This window comes from Microtus oregoni, unplaced genomic scaffold, assembly GCF_018167655.1.
Source record: "Microtus oregoni isolate MIOR12 unplaced genomic scaffold, Mior012 000012F_ref0000307, whole genome shotgun sequence".
In the NCBI taxonomy this organism is placed as follows: domain Eukaryota; kingdom Metazoa; phylum Chordata; class Mammalia; order Rodentia; family Cricetidae; genus Microtus; species Microtus oregoni.
In genome coordinates this window covers 16,687,753-16,706,392 of record NW_024543071.1, presented here as the reverse complement: position 1 = coordinate 16,706,392, position 18,640 = coordinate 16,687,753, and the positions used below count along the sequence as shown (strand labels likewise).

Genomic DNA, 18,640 nt, shown 5'->3' with positions numbered 1-18,640 from the left:
GCACCCACCTCAAAGCACAGAAGCTAACCTGACATTGTTCTCTAGTTTTCCCACCATATGTTAGCCTCCTGTCCAGCTCTGGGTTCTTCACATGTGTCTTAATCTTAAATGTCTCTTTGTGCCCATGGTCAGTACTCGGTGAAGCAGAGATCTCAAGGACTTTTTTTTTTTTTTTTTTTTTTTTTGGTTTTTCGAGACAGGGTTTCTCTGTGGTTTTGGAGCCTGTCCTAGAACTAGCTCTTGTAGACCAGGCTGGTCTCGAACTCACAGAGATCCGCCTGCCTCTGCCTCCCAAGTGCTGGGATTAAAGGCGTGCACCACCACCGCCCAGCTCAAGGACTTTTTTTTAAAACTTATTTATACATCTGTCTGCACGTATGCCTGCACACCAGAAGAGAGCATCAGATCTCATCATAGGTTATGAGCTGCCATGTGGTTGCTGGGAATTGAACTCAGAACCTCTGAGTCATCTCAACAGCCTCATCTCATGACTTCTTTACATTATGTTTTCACGACAAACTATGGGAAACACCATAGGGTCTATTCTACAACTGCAGTTCAGTTCCTGGGGCATTAGCATAAGGCTGATTCTTGAACACTGCCCGTGGGCAAATGCCACAGGCTCCAGGATCTAAAGAACTGAGCCTCTATTTTGGGACTGCTAGAGGCAGAGGCGGTTGCCCCCACACCCTGCCCTCCCACTGGGGCTACTCAGAGCTTCTCCAAGCTATAGAGAACTCCTAAAGGAGCAGAGTGTGCAGAGCTGACTCATGTTGGCTGTGGGCCCAGGGGACCGCTGGTCAGAAAGGACAAAAAAGCCCTTTTCCTCTGGGCCATGTCTCATAGAGGAGCAGTGAGTAGCACAGGCCAGGCCGGGCTATACCAAACACTGTGAACCACTGAAGAAACCAGAGAAAGGAAGAAAGGGCATATAAAAGGTAGCCCTGTTTATTTCACATATTTCTACTCTGAACTCAAGTGGAATTTCACGTCATAAAAGCAGCCCAAAGCGAGCAATTCAGTACATTGGGTACGCTTTCAGAATCGTGTAGCCACCATATTTTTCTAAAACATTTTCATTACCCAAAACTCTTAAAACCACTCAGCAGTGACACCTAGTCTTATCACCACAAGCCAACCTTTCCCCACGCCTGTAACAGCCAATGTGAACGCATGTGCCTCATGTTCCACAGAAATGGAATTAGACAACTTCGAACCCGTGCCTGCCATCCACTCCCCACACTATGCTTTGAGCAATCACCCACTGTGTAGCCTAAACCTGTAGGGTGAGGTTCAAAAGAAAACTTGGGACAAATGGCTAAGTATAGTGCGTGCCTATTGACATACCAAAGAGTCTGCTGACCTCCAGGCTCAGTACAGTGGCTCCTCTGCCTAAACTTCTCCAGCTCCCGGCTTCCTTTCCCCCAGTTTCTCATTCCTATATAACCCTGCCCTCTTGGCTCTTGATCCCCTTGGCCCTGTCTCTTGCTCGCCCCACCTATGACCTGGTTCTCTTCTGGCTGGCCATGTTTGGTCTACTTTCTCCCTGCTCTGGACCCTTTCTCTGGCTGTATTCCCGTAATATTTACAGTAAACACCTTCTCAACAGTAGCTGGGAGTGAGTGGTCATGCCCCCATTGCATTCAGCTAACCAAAGCTGGGGCATAGCTCATCTACTGAGCTGGCTCCCCTTTTGGCAAGTGTGAAAAGCACTTACAAATATTTGCGCTCAAATATTTGGGCATCGACTTTCACTCGATTTGGGTACATATCCAGGAGTAATTTGCTTGTACGGGATTCCGCTTAGCTTTCTGTGAAGTCACCAAGCTGCTTTCCATGTCTCGACCATTTTAGTTTCCCACCAGCAATGTTTAAGCATTGCGCTTGGTTATTCTTCAAAAAATCCCTTTCCTCCTTCCAGAACACACACTGCTGACCCCTCACACCTGAGATACAGGGCGGGAGAATCTGCAACTCAAGTGGCAGGACTGTCAACAGCATGAGCTTCCCGCCTTGCCTTTTCCAGAACAGGAAGTGTGGGCAGGAGCAGGGAGGCCAGGCTGCAACCTGCTCGGAGTCCCTAAAGGGGACAGATCTCAGGTATTCCATTAATCCCGGTCCTAGGGCCCTTCAGCACTCGGCGCGGACTGAATACCAGGCTGAGGCCCTCAGAGCATCCTAAGGGAGGAAGGCGGAGGCTGCACCGCTGGCCTTGGCACTGCTCTACCGCACCCAGTGCTCACACCCCTACTTGGCCCTCCGCCAGTCCGCACCTAGCCCAACCCAGGGAGCCGCCCCAAGCTGCCACCCACCCCTCAGAGCCCCAGGGGTCACGGGCATCCACTCTGCCCACAACGCCTGACCCCGCGCAGCCAATCAGCAGCCGTGCCGCGGCTCGGCCCGCGCCAATCCAAAGGCACCGCCCCTAGCCCGGGAGATGCGCGCGCACCTGGCGGTCGCCCTCCCTCCCATTCGGATCAAAGGGAGGGCGTTTGCGGGATGCTGTAACTCTCCCACCGGCCTTGCTCTCGGCCAAGGAGGTCTCGGGTGTGGGCTCTGGACCACCGCCACCACGGAGGTCTCGGGCCAAGACTGAACAGGGCAGGGCAAAGCGGTCACGTAGGAGGCAGGGTGCCACCTCAGCAAAGCACAGCAAAGGTTGAGTCGTGAAAGCGTGTGAGAAAACACGCCAGCCAAGTGTTCAGGAGCATTCCAGGCTGATGTCACCAGGGATGAAAGTAGTCGAGAATGCTCGCACGTCAGCTAACCTGGCCTGTGTGTGGGGAGCCGGTGTGTGTAGAGGCCACAGGTTGACAGGGTGTCTTTGATTGTTCTTGTTTTATTTAGTTGAAGCAGGGTCTCATTGACCCCATGCGAGGCTAAGTCCAGCTAGCTTGCCCAGGAATCCCGAGTCAGCCTCTTGAGCGGGCTTCCATTTAAACAGTGTTTTCATGTGGGTGTTGGGATCTGCACTCTGGTTCTCAGAATTGAATGGCAAGCACTTTTTCCATTGAGCCTTCCGCCCCCCACCCCGCCCCTTACCTGGGTTCATAAAGCAAGCTAATAACACTCTTAAATACAAGACGAAGGTGTGGCTTTTCCTTTTGCCTTATGCCACAACCTTGAAGATTGGGTCTTAATTTAAAATTCCCACACTGGTCAAAGTTCTACAGCTATAAGTAGTGGGTAGAGCTGATTGCCCCGTCCCCCAAGCTTTAGCTCTTTCCAGAAAGAAGTGTCCTGGAAATTATTTTAAAATTCCCCTAAATGAACTAAATTAAAATTATTATTAAATTATTAATTATTAAAAATCCTCTAAGTTGAACTAAATGTTCTATTTCTTTCCCGTATTGGAGTTGGACACCTCATACCAGGCCGGCTCTCCACGTGGATGTTTATCGTTACCACCCTCCAGCTCCAGCACCCAGCGCCAGGCAATGCTCTGCAGAGACCCCTCACCTATATACACTGTAGGACCTCAAGAGGACTCCCACACGGTGGGGGTCCCGTCCAGATCCCGGATGACGCACAAAGCACACCAACACCTCTTTTCACAGAGAGCAGGGAAGAAAAGTTAAAGTGGCTGCTTTGTGACTCAGACCTTGTAGGTGTCACACTTAGGAGGAAAGGGGAGGTCTGTGTTAGAATCGGCGAGGGTGTCCTGGTAAAGGAGACAGGAACAAAGGAAGGGGGCAGGGATATTTATCCCAGAGGGACAAAGGATAGAGAGGAGACAGAGGCAAATGGCCACAAAGGGTAAACCCCACGTTAGGATGAGGTGTTTAATTTTAATTGGGCTTGATAATTAGGTGAACCAAAAAGGCCTTCTGATTGCTGGATTTTGGTAGTCAGCCTCTGGTGGAGGAAGTGACCAAATAAGGGGATAGACCTTGGTGGCTAGCTTTAGAAATACAATTTAATCTTTTTAGCAAAGGCAGAGGGAATGGGAGAGAAGAGCAGGCCCGCCAGAGCCACAGGGCCAGTGGACTAGAGTCCCTTCAGGATCCAATTCTTGGCACCTCTGTCCGCCAACACGAAGACACATGCCTTGCATACTCAACGTCGGTTTGGACTGATCACCATAATGGAAAGGTGGGGAAGAAAGAATGGAAGGACAGAAAGGAAGGAAAAGGAGAGAGACCCGATTGGCTTATACTTCTGTGTCGCATTGAGGGAAGTTAGTGCAGGAATTCCAACAGGGCTGGACCTGGAGGCAGAGCTGATACTGACACAGAGGCCCTGGAGGAGTATCGCTTACAGGCTTGCACCCCATGGCTTGCTCACCCGCTTTCATATAGAACCCAGGACCATCAGCCCCGGAGTGACCCCTCCGCAATGGGCTGGGGCATCAATCACTAATTTAGGAAATACACAGGCTTGTTTGACCACAGCTTGATCCTGTGGAGGCATTTTCTCCTCTCCAGTGACTCTGGCTTGTGTCAAGGTGACATAAAACTAGGTGCACACAGGGCAGGAGAAGGGACAGGGTGATACTGATTTACTTGTGATTTTTCCCCCCTGTACTGAGGTGTAGAATTTAGGTTCTCACACAGGCTAATCAGGCACTGGGCCACTGAGCCATATCCCCAGGCTTCTTCTTATTCACTATTTTCTTAATTATAAGGCAGGAGCTGACTAAGTTGCCCGGCTGGCCTTGAATCTGCAATCTTCCGGCCTCACTCAGAGGCTGCCTGCCTATTTCCTAGCCCCTTTACAAAAGCATCGGTACAACTAGGAGTGAGTTCTTTTTCTTTTCCTTTTTAAAATCACATTTCCCTGGGGCTGGAGAGGTGACTCAGTGGTTAAGAGTGCTGGTTTTTCCTCAAGGGGGGCAGGATTTGATTCCCAGCACACACACGGTGGCTCACAACTGCAGTCCCAAAGGATCTGATGCTGTCTTCTGTCCTTGTGGCCATAAGGTGTACAGTGGACATCCGTGCAGGTGTAACAGCCATATACCTGTGTCTTAGGGTTTCTATTGCTGTGATAATTTACCAAAGCGACTTGGGGAAGGAAAGGGTTTGTTTCACTTACACATCCACATAACAGTCCATTATCAAAGCAAGTTAGGGCAGGAACTCAAGGCAGAAACTGAAGCACAGCCATGGAGGAAAGCTGCTTATTGCTCCTCATGACTTGCTCAGCCAGCTTTCTTATGCACCTCAGGATCACCACCTAGAGGGAATGGGCCCCCCACATCAATCCTTGACTAAGAAAATGCCCCACAATCTTGCCAGTCTTATGGGAGCAATTTTCTCAGTTTTTGGTTCTGTCTTCTCAGATAACTCTAGCTTGTATTGGGTTAATAGAACAACAGAAAATAAAATTTAAAAAAATTGTGGTGGGGGCTGGAGAGATGACTCAATGATTAAGAGCATTGACTGCTCTTCCAGAGGACCTGGGTTCAATTCCCAGCACCCACATAGCAACTCACAACTGTCTGTCACTCCAGTTCCAGGGGATCTGACACCCTCACACCAATGCATATAAAATGAATCTAAATAAATTATATTTTTAAAAAATGTGGTGGGTTTGAGGAATACCTGCTCAGAGGACAAGTTGCCGGAGCCGAATCTCTCCTTCCACCGTGCATGCATGGTCCGGGATGAAACTCAGGTCACCAAGCTTTGCACCGAGCACCTTTTCTTCCTGAGCCATCTTGCCCACCCCATGGGTGAGTTCTTGAATCTCTCCATATTGTTATTCTCCATGTAGTACCCACCTCTTAGGGTCAGAGTGAAAGACCAATCAAATTCCAGTGGATAAACAGGAGATTGCCTGCAGTCCTTCCGGTGTTCTGGAAGTATGAGCCAGAGAATGGGAACCAATGGGGACTAACACCTATTGGTTCGTTTAAAAGTCCGTGCCCGCAAAGCATGCCCAGTACATGCGTGGGTGTGGTGATTCCATGTTAGCATGCAGAACAGAATGTGTGTCTACCTTTGGCCAAGCTCCTCAAGGTCTGGCACCCTGGGTTTTAGGGAGTTAGGCAATGCCATTACCTTTCCTGTTCCTTGCCCAGAGTGTCTGTTAGAAAGACAGATTACATCTATGTCCTTGGCCCAAAATCACAGCCAAGCTTCTCTTCCTATGTACCTGGGAGAATGGTAGGATTATGAGCGGTGGGCACTGCCGTGGTTTCTCTATTTGCTGTGTGACTGCTCCAACCATTCTCATTGGCCTGGAGCAAGCCCTAGGGGTCGGTCTGTCCCCCAGCTCCACAGCATCGGGGGTACACGTATGTGACAGCACAGTTATTCCTTGGGTTCTAAGGATCAAAATCTGGGCATCGTGCTTTCAGAACAACCATTTTGTTTCTTAAGACTGTTAAAAATCAAAATGATAGCAAATTCAGTTATAGTTGACCTTAATTTGCAATTTATGTTTGGAGCAGCCCCCATTCTTTAAAACACAGCAAGAGCGCCTATTGGTCAATAGCAGAATCTTATGCTTGCTTTGGAGAATTGGATTTGTTTGCTCAACATGAAACAAAAAAATATGAGATGACTTCAGGCTGCATGATTGTCAGGGTTTAAGTAAAATCCTTATTAATATGAGGCAGTGGGAGCAGGGTGGTGGTGGCGCACGCCTTTAATTCCTAGCACTCAGGAGGCAGAGGCAGGCAGATCTCTGAGTTTTACAGAGCCTGGTCTACAGAGTGAGTTCCGGGACAGCCAGGGCTACATAGCGAGACCCCGTTTTGAAAAACAAAAACAACAGCCACAAAAGCAAAACATTTATCTGTTTTTCATTTACTTAACTGCTCATTGTCTTTCTTTCTTTCTTTCTTTCTTTCTTTATTGTGTGTGTGTGTTTGTGTGTGTGTATGTACGCAAAAATCTGAAGTCAGTAGAGGGTATTAGATCCCCTGGAATTAGAGTTTCAGACAGTTGCGATCCCAGTCATGTGACTGCTGGAAATTGAATTCAAGTCTTCTGCAAGAGCAGTAAATGCTCTTAATCACTGAGCCATCTCTCCAGCCCTTCACCTAATTGCTCAGCGCTGAGAAGCGATTTGTCCAGCAGATACATAGTGAAAGAAGAGGGAAAAGATTAGAAGAGGTAAAGGATCAAGGAGTCTTCTGTGCTGGGAGGGTTACATCTCCTAGGAATGTCAAAGCTACCCCCGGAAAGCCTCACCAACAGCTGAAAAAGAGCTGAATAGCGGCAACAACCGTGCTAACATGGACAGAGGGAAAGCCCAGAGGCCTCAACCCTACGCAAAAAACTAGAGGCAGTAAAGAAATGCTGAGAGCAGGGGAAATCGTCCCCAGGGACCAAACGGTCAGCCCTAAAAATATGCATAGAAGTAACATTGTGTAGACTGAGCAGGTTGTTTTTATATAATTAGGAATATATATACATATACATATATTTATGTAAGAATGGTTAATGAAAAAAGAGGCCATGAAAGTTATTAAGGAGGGGTATATGGGAGGATTTGGAGGAAGGAGAGTGAAGGGCAAAATGATGTATTTATATTATAATCTCAAAAAATAAAAGAAACACTTTAAAAAGGAAATGATTTACGTTCTCCCTGGAAACAAGGCTTGCCATCATTTGCACTTATTTTTGGTATATCATTGGCATCGGTGTTTTAGAAGCAAAGAGAGACAGAAGTTAAAGTTGGTTTTCCTGCCTCTTTTCTATCTCCTGAAGTGAAACACTCTAAGAAATTAGTTCTTGTTGTGTGTCTGCTCAGAGGAGTTGAGCTGGCCTTAAACACCTCAGAGGTAACAAAGTCACTTACCTAGTAAATCCAGGCCAGTCTTTTTTTTTTTTTAAATATTTATTTACTTATTATGTATACAATATTCTGTCTGTGTGTATGTCTACAGGCCAGAAGAGGGCACCAGACCTCATTACAGATGGTTGTGAGCCACCATGTGGTTGCCGGGAATTGAACTCAGGACCTTTGAAAGAGCAGGCAATGCTCTTAACCACTGAGCCATCTCTCCAGCCCCCCAGGCCAGTCTTTAAAATTCTCCTTCTGTTCTAACCAATGCTGAGCATGCCGAAGACATTTTTCTGCTCATGGCTGTGAGCTGACTGCGTCAGAAAGGTAGAAAGACATGCCTGTGTCTTTCCACAGTGTCAGAATTTATTGAACAGTGATAAATACGCGAGTCATTTCGACTCTGTTGACTCTAACTGGCCAGAGAATCCCGATTTTACTTGATAATTGAGACTTATGGGATCCTGATGCAAGACTCTCAGGATTTTGCTTTTTGTTTGTTTGTTTGTTTTAGGGGGAGGTCTTTTAACGTGAGTGTTGGGGAGCCTTGTGCGGGTCCACCTATCACAGAGCTGCAGCTGTCCCTGAATGACCTTTGCTGTAGAAGTCCCTTGCCTGCTTTTCCTGTGAGGGTAGATAGACTTTCACCCATGAGTTTTATAGCCGTGAATAGCGTCTCTGTTTCTCTTCTTTGTTTCCAGCTGGTGTCTTTAAACAGGAGCTGGACTTCCCTTAACCTCTTACCTTCTCTTGTTTAGATCGAAGCATGCCTGCAGTCTTTCGGCTGGAAAGGTGAGCGAGCATCCCAGTAATAACTGTACTTAAACCTTTGTCTATACCTGCTCCTACGGGATCATCTGGTAAATCAGAATCCCAGCTCATTACGTAGTCTGTGGTGCCCAGTTCTAATGGTTTAGCTGCTTCAAAATCGAAATAAAATCCTATATAGATGTCTACCACTGTTGCTGTGTGTTTCCGTGAGCACTGGTGTTATACTGGCCCTGTACGAGAAGGCTTAAAGTATCTGACTTGTACCTGTCTGCTGGGTTTTGAATGTTCAAATTGTCAGTGCAGCTTGACATTCTCCACACCCTTGGATTGCCCTTTGTAGTGTGTCTGGATGCATGGCAACTTACTATTTCCTGTGCTGTAATGTTTAGCAAGTGTACACCCCCATCACATGTGCGCGCGCGCGCGCGCGCGCGCGCGCGCGCGTGTGTGTGTGTGTGTGTGTGTGTGCATGCGCTGGAGACTGACCCCAGGGTCTCAAGGATGTTAGGTAAGTCCTTTACCACTGAGTCCAGCAAGTAGATTTCCTGTCCATCATCTTACCTTAATCTTTTTTTTCCTGTGAAATTCTAAAGCACCAAGTTCCCTCAACATAGAGGTGTGAAGTTTAGAGAATCATTGTCTTCCAGACCAGGTTTGAATAAAATTTGATTTCTTCAAGTAACATGTCTTTAGATAACCCCCCCAAAAAATGGTTGGTAGTATTTTTTTCTTTTCTTTTATTATTTTATTTTATTGCTACTTTCCTGGTGATCTGGTTTCAAAAGCTATTTTGTAATATGATGTTGCAACAGGAACAATGGGGAAGCTCAGTTGGGAGTTGACAGGCTGGGTAAGGTAGGTGACAGAGCCCTGCAGCAATAAAGCCTATTGCACCGCAAGGACAGAAAGAACATGTACATGCATTGGGGTTTCCTTTGTCAGTAGCAGTGCTCATATTTCATCTCACTCCTCTGCCTCTTCACAATGAGGTTCACCTCAACATTGCCTGCACAGTTCTCAGACACTGGCCGCCAGGAGATAAACCCCACCTTCACTGTTACTTGAACACAGGGTCAAGGTGTTTGCTTCTGCTTCCGCCTTCCTCCAGCGTGTGACAGATCAATGTTCCCTCTGGCTCCTTGCATCTGCTCTCTTCTGCTCCCCCATTCTGCTCCTTGCAGCTCTCAGTTCTTACAGGACTCCCCCTTTCCTTTACAGTGTCTCCCTCTAAGGGCCCGAAGGGTAGAAGAAAGGGGTTATGTTACCAGAGAATCAGCTTGTGATGTCTGTCACCACAAACACCAGTGAGCAAGGATGGGGACTGAGTCGTTAAGCTGTGTTTTACAGAGAGGCAGTGTGTTGATACACAGAAGTTTGTCTTACGTTTTATCTCTGGACAGCAGACTGTGAAGGAGCAGGACAAAGTCATTCCTAAGGTCTTGTCCCTCTGATGAGGTGGTCTAGCCTCATCCCTGAGCTTGCCACCTTTCCCCTTATCATCTCCCGCACCTCTCTCTCATTAATGTATCTGCACAGCTGGGCTCAGGACTCAGGACACTGAGTCTGTTAGTGACCTGTAGCATCGCTTCTGTACTCCTCCAGGTGCCCCCTGGACTAGGAGATGAGCTCAGAACAATAAGCCATTAACAGTGAGCATACTGAGCCATTAATAACACGCGCATGCATGCAGATTGTTCTAATGGCCTCTTGTTGTGGAATATACAACTCTCCCAACACCTGTCCCTCAAAGAAGATGCTGTGTGACTCCGAAGAAGACACACACGCCGAAATCAAAGATATGTGTGGGCTGTTAACAAGACTACCGGGCCGAAGAGAGAGAGGGCCCCACCCAAGGCGAAGTATGAATCACCACCCTCGTGGCTCTGCTGCCTGTAGGAGCTCCGCCTGGGACCACACTGGTTGTGCCTGCAAGTTTTACACTTGGCTCTAGGCTAACCAGATCCTTGTCCAGAGGCAGTACCTCAGTTTTCTCACTGCCCTTCGATGGGATAGTCTCATGAGGCCTTGGCCCTTTGTTCAGCTTTCCTACCTTCTTCTCTTTGGTCTATAATGCTAATTGGGCTAGAAGTAGAGATTAATGGAATTGGCATGCAAGATTGTGAGGATTTTTTTTTTGTTCATTTGGGGGGTTGGTCTTTTAACATGGGTGTTGGGGAGCAAGCCCTGAGCCTGAGTATCAGGTCCTTTGTGTGGGTGTACCTGTGGCAGAGCAGCAGTTGTTCCCTGAGTGACCTTGGCGGTGTGAGTCCCTTGCCTGGCTGCCTACCCTAGCTCTGCCTCTTACAATGAATAGAGTCCCCAGCTAAGAGGCATGGGAACCAACTACCATTTTGAGCTTAGCCAGAAGACAGAACAGGAGGAAACCACTGAAGAGGAATGACTATTGAAAGGAAGGAACAGTAGGCAGTCATCCACAAAGCTATCTGGACCTCACCCACTGGGCAGTCCCAGCTGGTATGCCCTGGAGGAAGCAGGTTCTTGTTGATCTCAAGTGGAGAGATACGTAGCTTTCCTACGCGGGTTAGGCCTCCAGGGTGCAACACATGCCAGACAACGAAATAGTCTTCTCTTTCTTTTCCCCCTAGTTTTTCAAGACAGAGTTTTTCTGTGTAGCTTTGGCTGTCCTGGAACTCACTCTAAACCAGGCTAACCTAGAACTCATAGAGATCCACCTGCCTTTGCTCCTGAGTGCTGGGATTAAAGGTGTGCTCCACCACTGCACTGCCTGGCTTAACAAAATATTCTTCGAATAAAATAAGTCAGCAGAAATGTCTCATGTTCTACTCTCTATCTAGTCTCCTCTTGCCGTTGTCTACTGAAGCCAGGAGGTAGCAAGGACTGAGTCCTTTCAAATGTCAGTGTTCACTGGCTGCTTCCAGCCATCCTTGGCAGGGACAGGTCAGAAAAGAGAGCCTTTAACAGCCCTCGTCTTCAAGATGCTGGACTAAGAGAGACAACTGTCACTCTGCCACCCACTTGTCCTAAATTAGCTCCTTGGAGGCTCATGGTGTGGGAAGCTGGCACAGCTGTCTGTAGGCCCACAGATGTTTTCACCTCTGACCCACAAAGACTGAATCAGAAAGGGGGATCAGGACATTCTACAGACCCAGGACCACTTGCTGCTGTCTGGCCGGCAGAGAGTCAGGCTGGACACCTCCGGAAGACAAGAAGTTTCCTACCCCGGTAGCTTTGTCTTGGAGAGTGGTGGAGTAGGAAACATGATCGGCCACTTGGTAAGATATCTCAGGACTGTTGTGCCCAGATTACGACCCCCAGGGAGAGACCACCAGAGACGCCCAGACTGTAATAAGCAAGGTTTAGTCAGCATAATGCAAACAGGTTTGGAATCCCTGTCTCCAAATGACCTTGTTACAGCGAGGTAGAGAGAGTTGTATCTCCTCTGTGGGGTAAGCTTTTAAAGGTGTAGCTACAAAGAGGCTTTTTGAAGCTGCTTTGGCACCGGTACAAGGACTTTTGCTCCCTCCCATCCCGTTAAGTCAGCTTTCTCTTGTTTTCTTCTTATCACCAGGTGGCTGGCTGACTGGACTAAGTGACCTTGTGCTCAGAATCTCCCGGGTAGGAGAGGGGAAGGCCACTATCTTCCTGGGAAAACATTCTGCTAGGAAATTTCTTCTGGCCCCCTTGAGAATAAGGGGTGAGGGTCCCACATGGACCTCTTAGGACTTGGAGGTAGGATGGCTTGGTCCTTTTAAACTTTGCCTCCAGAAATCCCTCGGGCACTCCAGCAAATGAAACTGAGAAGATCTCCTTTCTCAGGGAAGCAGTTTTCCCAGATGCTTATTACAATCAACAAGGCGTTGTTTTAGAATAGAAAAATCACTTTGGTTTAGTTAAATTGTCATTGCCACAGAGGACCATGGTGGGAACAGGACAGATGCAGGTCGACCGTTCCTCCGTTCCATTTGTGATGTATGGGGAGGTGCAGTTCTGTTCCTTAGCTCCTCTGAGAAACCAGAGGCTGAGCAGAGGGCCCATTCACCCAGAGCAACAGCCCAAAGGCTGAGCATAGGCCCCACGCACCCAGAGCAACAGCCTAGAGGCTGAGCATCGACCCCACGCACCCAGAGCAACAGCCCAGAGGCTGAGCATCGACCCCACGCACCCAGAGCCAGAGCAACAGTCTACAGACAATCTCTCCACTCCTTCCCAGGAGGGGAGTCTTCACATGTGGTTTTATCTCCCTATAACCCCTTCCTGTAGGTCTCAGGCCAGATTTTATCAGACCGCCTGTACTTGGTCAACCTCAGCAACTAGAACATTGTCCCAAAGCCAGAACTGCACTCGCTACCTTTTGGTATTCTGTTGATGGCATGCACTGTGTCTTTGGGGAGAATGTTGGCACACAGAGCCTGCACGGTGACCTACTTACATGCCTGCGTTATTTGATGAGCAGCTAGCTTGAGAGAGTGGCAATCAAGAGATGTGTGTTCCAGATCTCTGCAGCGGAACCAAGGGCAGGTGGCTCAGCTTGACTGTCTTCACCCCTCCCCCACCTTTAGGCTAGGGCCTCTTTTTGTGACATCCCAAAGAAAAAGTGACTTTGGTCTAGCCTTTGCCTTCCATTTTGCAGCTGCTCTGAAAAGCCCAGAGGGAAGAACTGAAGTGGTTCTGCCCTGCCGCCCGGATACCCTCTGAGCACAATGCTACGAAATATTGTTTAACTCTTGGTGTTGCCACAGGCAGCCCCTCCTTTGCGGAAAAGGAACAAAAAGCTAAATGACCTGAGAGACATCGCCTGAGAGCTGCAGTTAGAACAGCCACCAGAACGCCTGGATTCTGCTCCCAGGTGCCATCAGGACAACAGGCTGCATCAGAGTACTGTACAGCAGGAAACTACCGTCAGTGGTTTGGGGAGTTCAATATTAGGTTTCCACTTAGCTCCAAGACTTCTCTTTCCCCTGTGACTGCTGGGCTCAAGCTTCACTAAGGTGTTTCCATGCAGGCTGTGGTCAGATCCTGTCTGTGGGATGCTCTCTATCGAAACCTGGTCAGAAGTAGCAAATCCGTCCCAGCTCAGAGGGAATGGAGCCAGAGTTTTCCTTGTTTAAATACTGACTCTGTGACTCCCAAGGGGATCCACTAGAAAGAACAGGTAACATTCAGGTGGCAAGAACTTTATCTGCCCTGTGCTCGGGGCTTAGTAAGTGCACTAGGATACAGTTCCACTTTCTTGCTTAAAGAACTGTCTGAGAGCTGTGACTCTCTTCCCACCATGCAGTCTCCTGAAGTAGCAAAGCTGTTCCCTTGCTCTGGAACTTTAGGTTGTTTTTCTACACAACCCTCAGGGACAAATGAGCAGATGGGCAGCCCCACCACAAAAAGCCTCTTTTGGAGCCAGAGTCTCAGGAACTGTCTGTAGTGGAGCTGGGAGGCCTAGGCCTTGTAAACGTCTTGGATTCTCCCAGGAAAGCATTTCCGCTCTTCTTGGTTTCTCCAGAAAAGTGTTTAAGAGTGGACCTGAGAACACTGTGTCCACCACAGAAACACAGTTCCTCTAATATATTTTTCTTTTCAATCATGGCTTTAGATTTCCTTATTTTTATGTGTGTGAGTGTTTTGCCTAAGTGTGTGTGTGTGTGTGTGTGTGTATGTGTGTGTATGCCAGGTGTGTGCCTGGTGCCGTGTGGTGAACACGGGGGTCAGAAGGCAACGGATCCTCCAGGAGTGGAGTTATAGACGGCGAGGTTACACCCTGAGTGCTGCCAACTAAACCTGGATCTTCTAGAAGAGCAGCCAGTGTTCTTAACTGTTAAATTATTGTCCTGGCCCCTCTGCTTTAAATTTGTTTTTGCTTTTTTTGAGACAGGGTTTCTCTGTGTGACAGCCCTTGTTGTCCTGGAACTCACTCTGTAAACTAGGCTGGCCTTGAATGCACAGAGATCCACCTGCCTCTGCCTCTTGAGTGCTGGGATTAAAGGCCTGTGCCACCACCGCCTGGCCCTTTAATTTTAAAAATTCCATCTATTTATTTATATGTGGGGAGCACTGTGTCACAGAGTGCGCGTGGAGGTCAGAGGACACTTCACGGGGGATAGCGCTCTCCTACTGGGTAGATCCTGTAGGGCCCGGATCTACCCTTGTTCTTGGGGTTCATTTTGAGGACAGTTTCTGGTCAGCCAGCTAAAACATTCTGTTTATTCCTGTGCTCCCTCTGCCCGCCTGGTGATTAGCTGTAGGGCATTGTTGACTCCATCTTTGGTGTGGTAATTTCCCACCTGCCTGGGCGGAAATCCTTGTGCAGCAGAGAGGTATATAAGGATTTCCCCAAAGTTGAATAAAGGGCATTCGGCTGATCTCCTTTCAAATGACCCGGGTCTCTTTGTGTGTTCTTTCAATCTCCAGGCCCTTACCGGACTCGCATATGGTACAGTGGCACGCGAACTGTACCGAGGGGGTAACACAGAATCGGGTGTTACAGATCCTAGGGATCAAATCAAGCTCATTTAAGCTTGATGACAAGAGCGTTTACCCGCTGAGCCATCGTACTGCGGCGGGAGGGGGGGGGGGTTGGGGGGGATCCTACTGGTGGGAGAAAGACTGTGTGTGCTCTGCTCCTACCCCCTCGCTGCCCTCACACGAATTGGCTGCTGGAACACGGTTGACCAGAAAGCTGAAAAACTGGCACTGTTCCACGGAGAAGAGCGAAGGCAGAGGGAGCCAGAGGTGAGGCCCCAGGCAGCCGAGGTTTGCAGTCTTAGCTTTTCCTCCCAGAAATTACAAAACCATAGCTGAGTGATTTATTTGGCTCACTGGTCCAAAAATCATCCTTTCAAACTTTCTTTTAGAGAGAGAGAGAGAGAGAACAGATTCATGGCTTGTGGATTATTGCTCTGTTCTTTTCTAAGCTATTTTTAATGAATTAAATGCAATAAATGTGCACTGACCTGGTGTCCCCATTTAGGGCTCTTAATCAAGTTTGTGTTCTCTGCCAGCTAAAGAATTAAAAGGCAGGAGAATCCTCAAGTGAGACTGAAGCAGCAGGGAAATTCTCCAACACAAACAGAGTCAGCGGTGAACAAGTGAGGAAAGGGTCTTATTAGGGGTGAGAGGGCACCACAAGCATGGGGAGAGAGACCCTTTGCCAAGCAGATAGGGGTCTCGGAGTCTGGAAATCCAGTCTCCTCTGGCAGCTAGGGCTAAGTCTTTGAAGGGTCTTCCTCCCCTAATTAGGGTTGGTGAGTTTAAACATAGACACACTGGCTGATTAACCCATAACTGTTGCGAAAACACATCCTGGAGCCTGTCAGTGGTGGGGTGGTAGTGCACGCCTTTATTCCCAGTACTCAGGAGGCAGGGGCAGGCAGATCTCTGTGAGTTCTAGGCCAGCCTGGTCTACCGGAGCTAGTTCGAGGACAGGCACCAAAAGCTACACATCGAAACCCTGTCTCAAAAAAAAAAAAAAAAAAAAAAACACCATAAATAAATAAATAATTTTGTTACATAGAAAACCTTTGTCTCAAGTCAGGTAAGAAAAAAGCTTGGAGATAAAGAAGCTAGGCTAGATAGCTTGGAAGTCTTCTGCCTTCATTACCTTATCCTGGTCCTCTACCCCATTAGTTGCTTATCAAGGAATCTAACTCCTCGTCCCTCACTAGGAAGGACACAGACACTGTGGTGAAGGTCACTGTCTCCTTCCCTTCAGGAGTGTACAGTGTGTGAGAAGGTGGGCAAAGAAACCAGCCACAGTGCAGTGGACAAGGCTGTCTGCCTGAGAGGTCACTGAGTAGAGAGACTGCCCAGTGCAGGAAAAGAAAAGGGTTTCTGAATGAAGCACTCACCCAGGGTTAGACTTTCCTAAGTATGGGGAAGCAGGGACAGTGGTCAAAAGGGATAGAGTGAGCTAGGGGAAGCCAGAACCAGTGCTTCTGCAGGACAAGTCCAGGGCTCCACAGATCATCAGATGCTACTTACATTAGCCTCTGAAATGCCACTCTCTTGTCACCTGGGCTGCTGCCTTGTTTGGGGAAGGAGGTGGACAAATAGGACAGCAGGATCAGCTAGAGAGTACCCCATTCTGGTGTTTCCTACTGATCTAAGCTTTAAAATGTATCAAGAAAATAATTAAGACCTACTTCAAGACTCTAAGCATGCCACTCTGGAAGAATTTTCATCTTGTCATTGTTTTATGACTCTCCTCTCTAGCTTCTGACACCTTCCCCCATTTTGCATGTTCTTACGTCACACAGCTCTCACAAGGAAAACCAGAAGTATAGACCTTGAGAAGCCCTGGCTAGAGTTTTTTCTAGAAACTAGAAAGAGATTTCTTTCTCTTCCTTATTGACTTCTGTATTCGCTCCTCTAGCTGGGGGTATCTTTGTTTTACTATCTGTCTCATTATCTGTTGGTTACCCTAAGCTGATAAGCCTTGAGCATTGTTGGTGTTGGAATAGGTTCAAGGAGAGCAATGCTGCCAATCATTGGCAAGCCTGTGGGGAGTTTCCACATTTGTCCCCGCTGGTGCCAACTGTCTTGAGGCAAGAACAACTTTATTTACCTTTCGGTGGAGAGAAGAGTTCACTTTGAGAGTTCTCAGAATTTCCCAGTTAGAGGAAATTTCTAAGACTTCTGAGAGTGGTTCTGGGTTTTTGTTTGTTCCGTTTAGATGACAGGGTCTTATCTACTTCAGCAACACCTCCAAGTCTGCCACGTAACTGAAGACCTCCTTGAACTTCTAGTCTTCACTTCCACCTCATGAGTGCTTGGATTAGAGGTGTGCGCAAGGTCCTATTCATACAACCTAGGGATGAATCCAGGGCTTCGTGGGTGTGTACTGGCCATGAAGGCCAGTACTCTACCCCGTGCACCCAGAGTGCTTTTGGTTAACGTCACTTCCCCCATCAAAGGGTCAAGGCTGAGAGACTCAGTAACTAGAGCAGCCCACGATGAACCTGCAGCAGCTGAAGGGGCTCCTTGGCCACTGGACAGCTGCCTTTTTTTCTGGCTCTCTGCTGGTGCTGCCCATGCCTTCTCTTGGAGATCTTACAGGGAACACCAGTGCTGTGGGAAAATAAGTTGCTTTCGCTGGGCGGTGGTGGCACACACCTTTAATCCCAGCACTCGGGAGGCAGAGGCAGGTGGATCTCTGAGTTTTACCCATAATTCCTCTTCTGATCTGCCTCCTCCCTGATTCTTCCAGCGCCTTAGCTTTTCTAGCGGAACCAGTCTCTCTTTTACACCTTTATATTTTGATAGAAACTTTCGTCTCACGAGGATCCATGACAGGTCATGGGTAACCAGGGTCTCTGAAATCCTTGTTTATGGATGGTAACTCACTATTCTAGAGTAGAAAGTACCGGGTCTACTCAGCAAGATCATGATTTTCCAAAGTTTGAGGTATACAACAGGTCAGAGGAATGCGAAGATCAGGAGGCAGCAGTCACTGAGCCCCCTAATGCTCCCCGTGCTTCTCTTCCAGGCGAGGGCTTCCACAACTACCACCACGCCTTCCCCTACGACTATTCTGCCAGTGAGTACGGCTGGCACGTCAGCTTAACTACATTCTTCATTGACTGCATGGCTGCCCTGGGCCTGGCTTACGACTGGAAGAGAGTGTCCAAGGCTTCTGTCTTAGCCAGGATTAAAAAAAGAACCAGAGCTGGAAACTATAAGAAGGGCTGAGTTTGGCGTCATCTGGGTCCCATTCCAGAAACTATCTGGTCAGGGATTTAATGGTCCAGGATGCTAAAGGCAATTACCGTAACCTATTGCCTTCCAGTGCAGCAGTAAAATGGTCACCACTGGAAGGTCACACTGACCTTGATGCTAAGCAGATCTTGCCTTCTCCCATTTCCATTAGTCTTTCATCTCTATGGGTTTTTTTTTGTTGTTGTTGTTTTGTTGTTGTTGTTGTTGTTATTGTTGTTCGTTTTGTGTTGTTTCTCAAGACAGGATTTCTCTGTAGTTTTGGAGCCTGTCCTGGAATTTGCTCTGTAGACCAGGCTGTACTTGAACTCACAGAGAACGGCCTGCCTCTGCCTCCCGAGTGCTGGGATTAAAGACATGTGCTACCACCGCCCAGCTTTCAAGTTGCCTTCCTGTCTTTTCCCTCACTGCCTCCCCAAGCAGCTGCTTACCGCCTTTCAAGTCCTGGAGA

At 48.1% G+C, this 18,640-nt stretch overlaps 1 pseudogene; it reads left to right on the top strand.

The window, feature by feature from the left end:
* The window catches only part of LOC121454092, a 38,208-nt pseudogene extending 20,043 nt beyond the window's left edge, over positions 1-18,165 (top strand).
* The last annotated feature ends 475 nt before the right edge of the window (positions 18,166-18,640 follow it).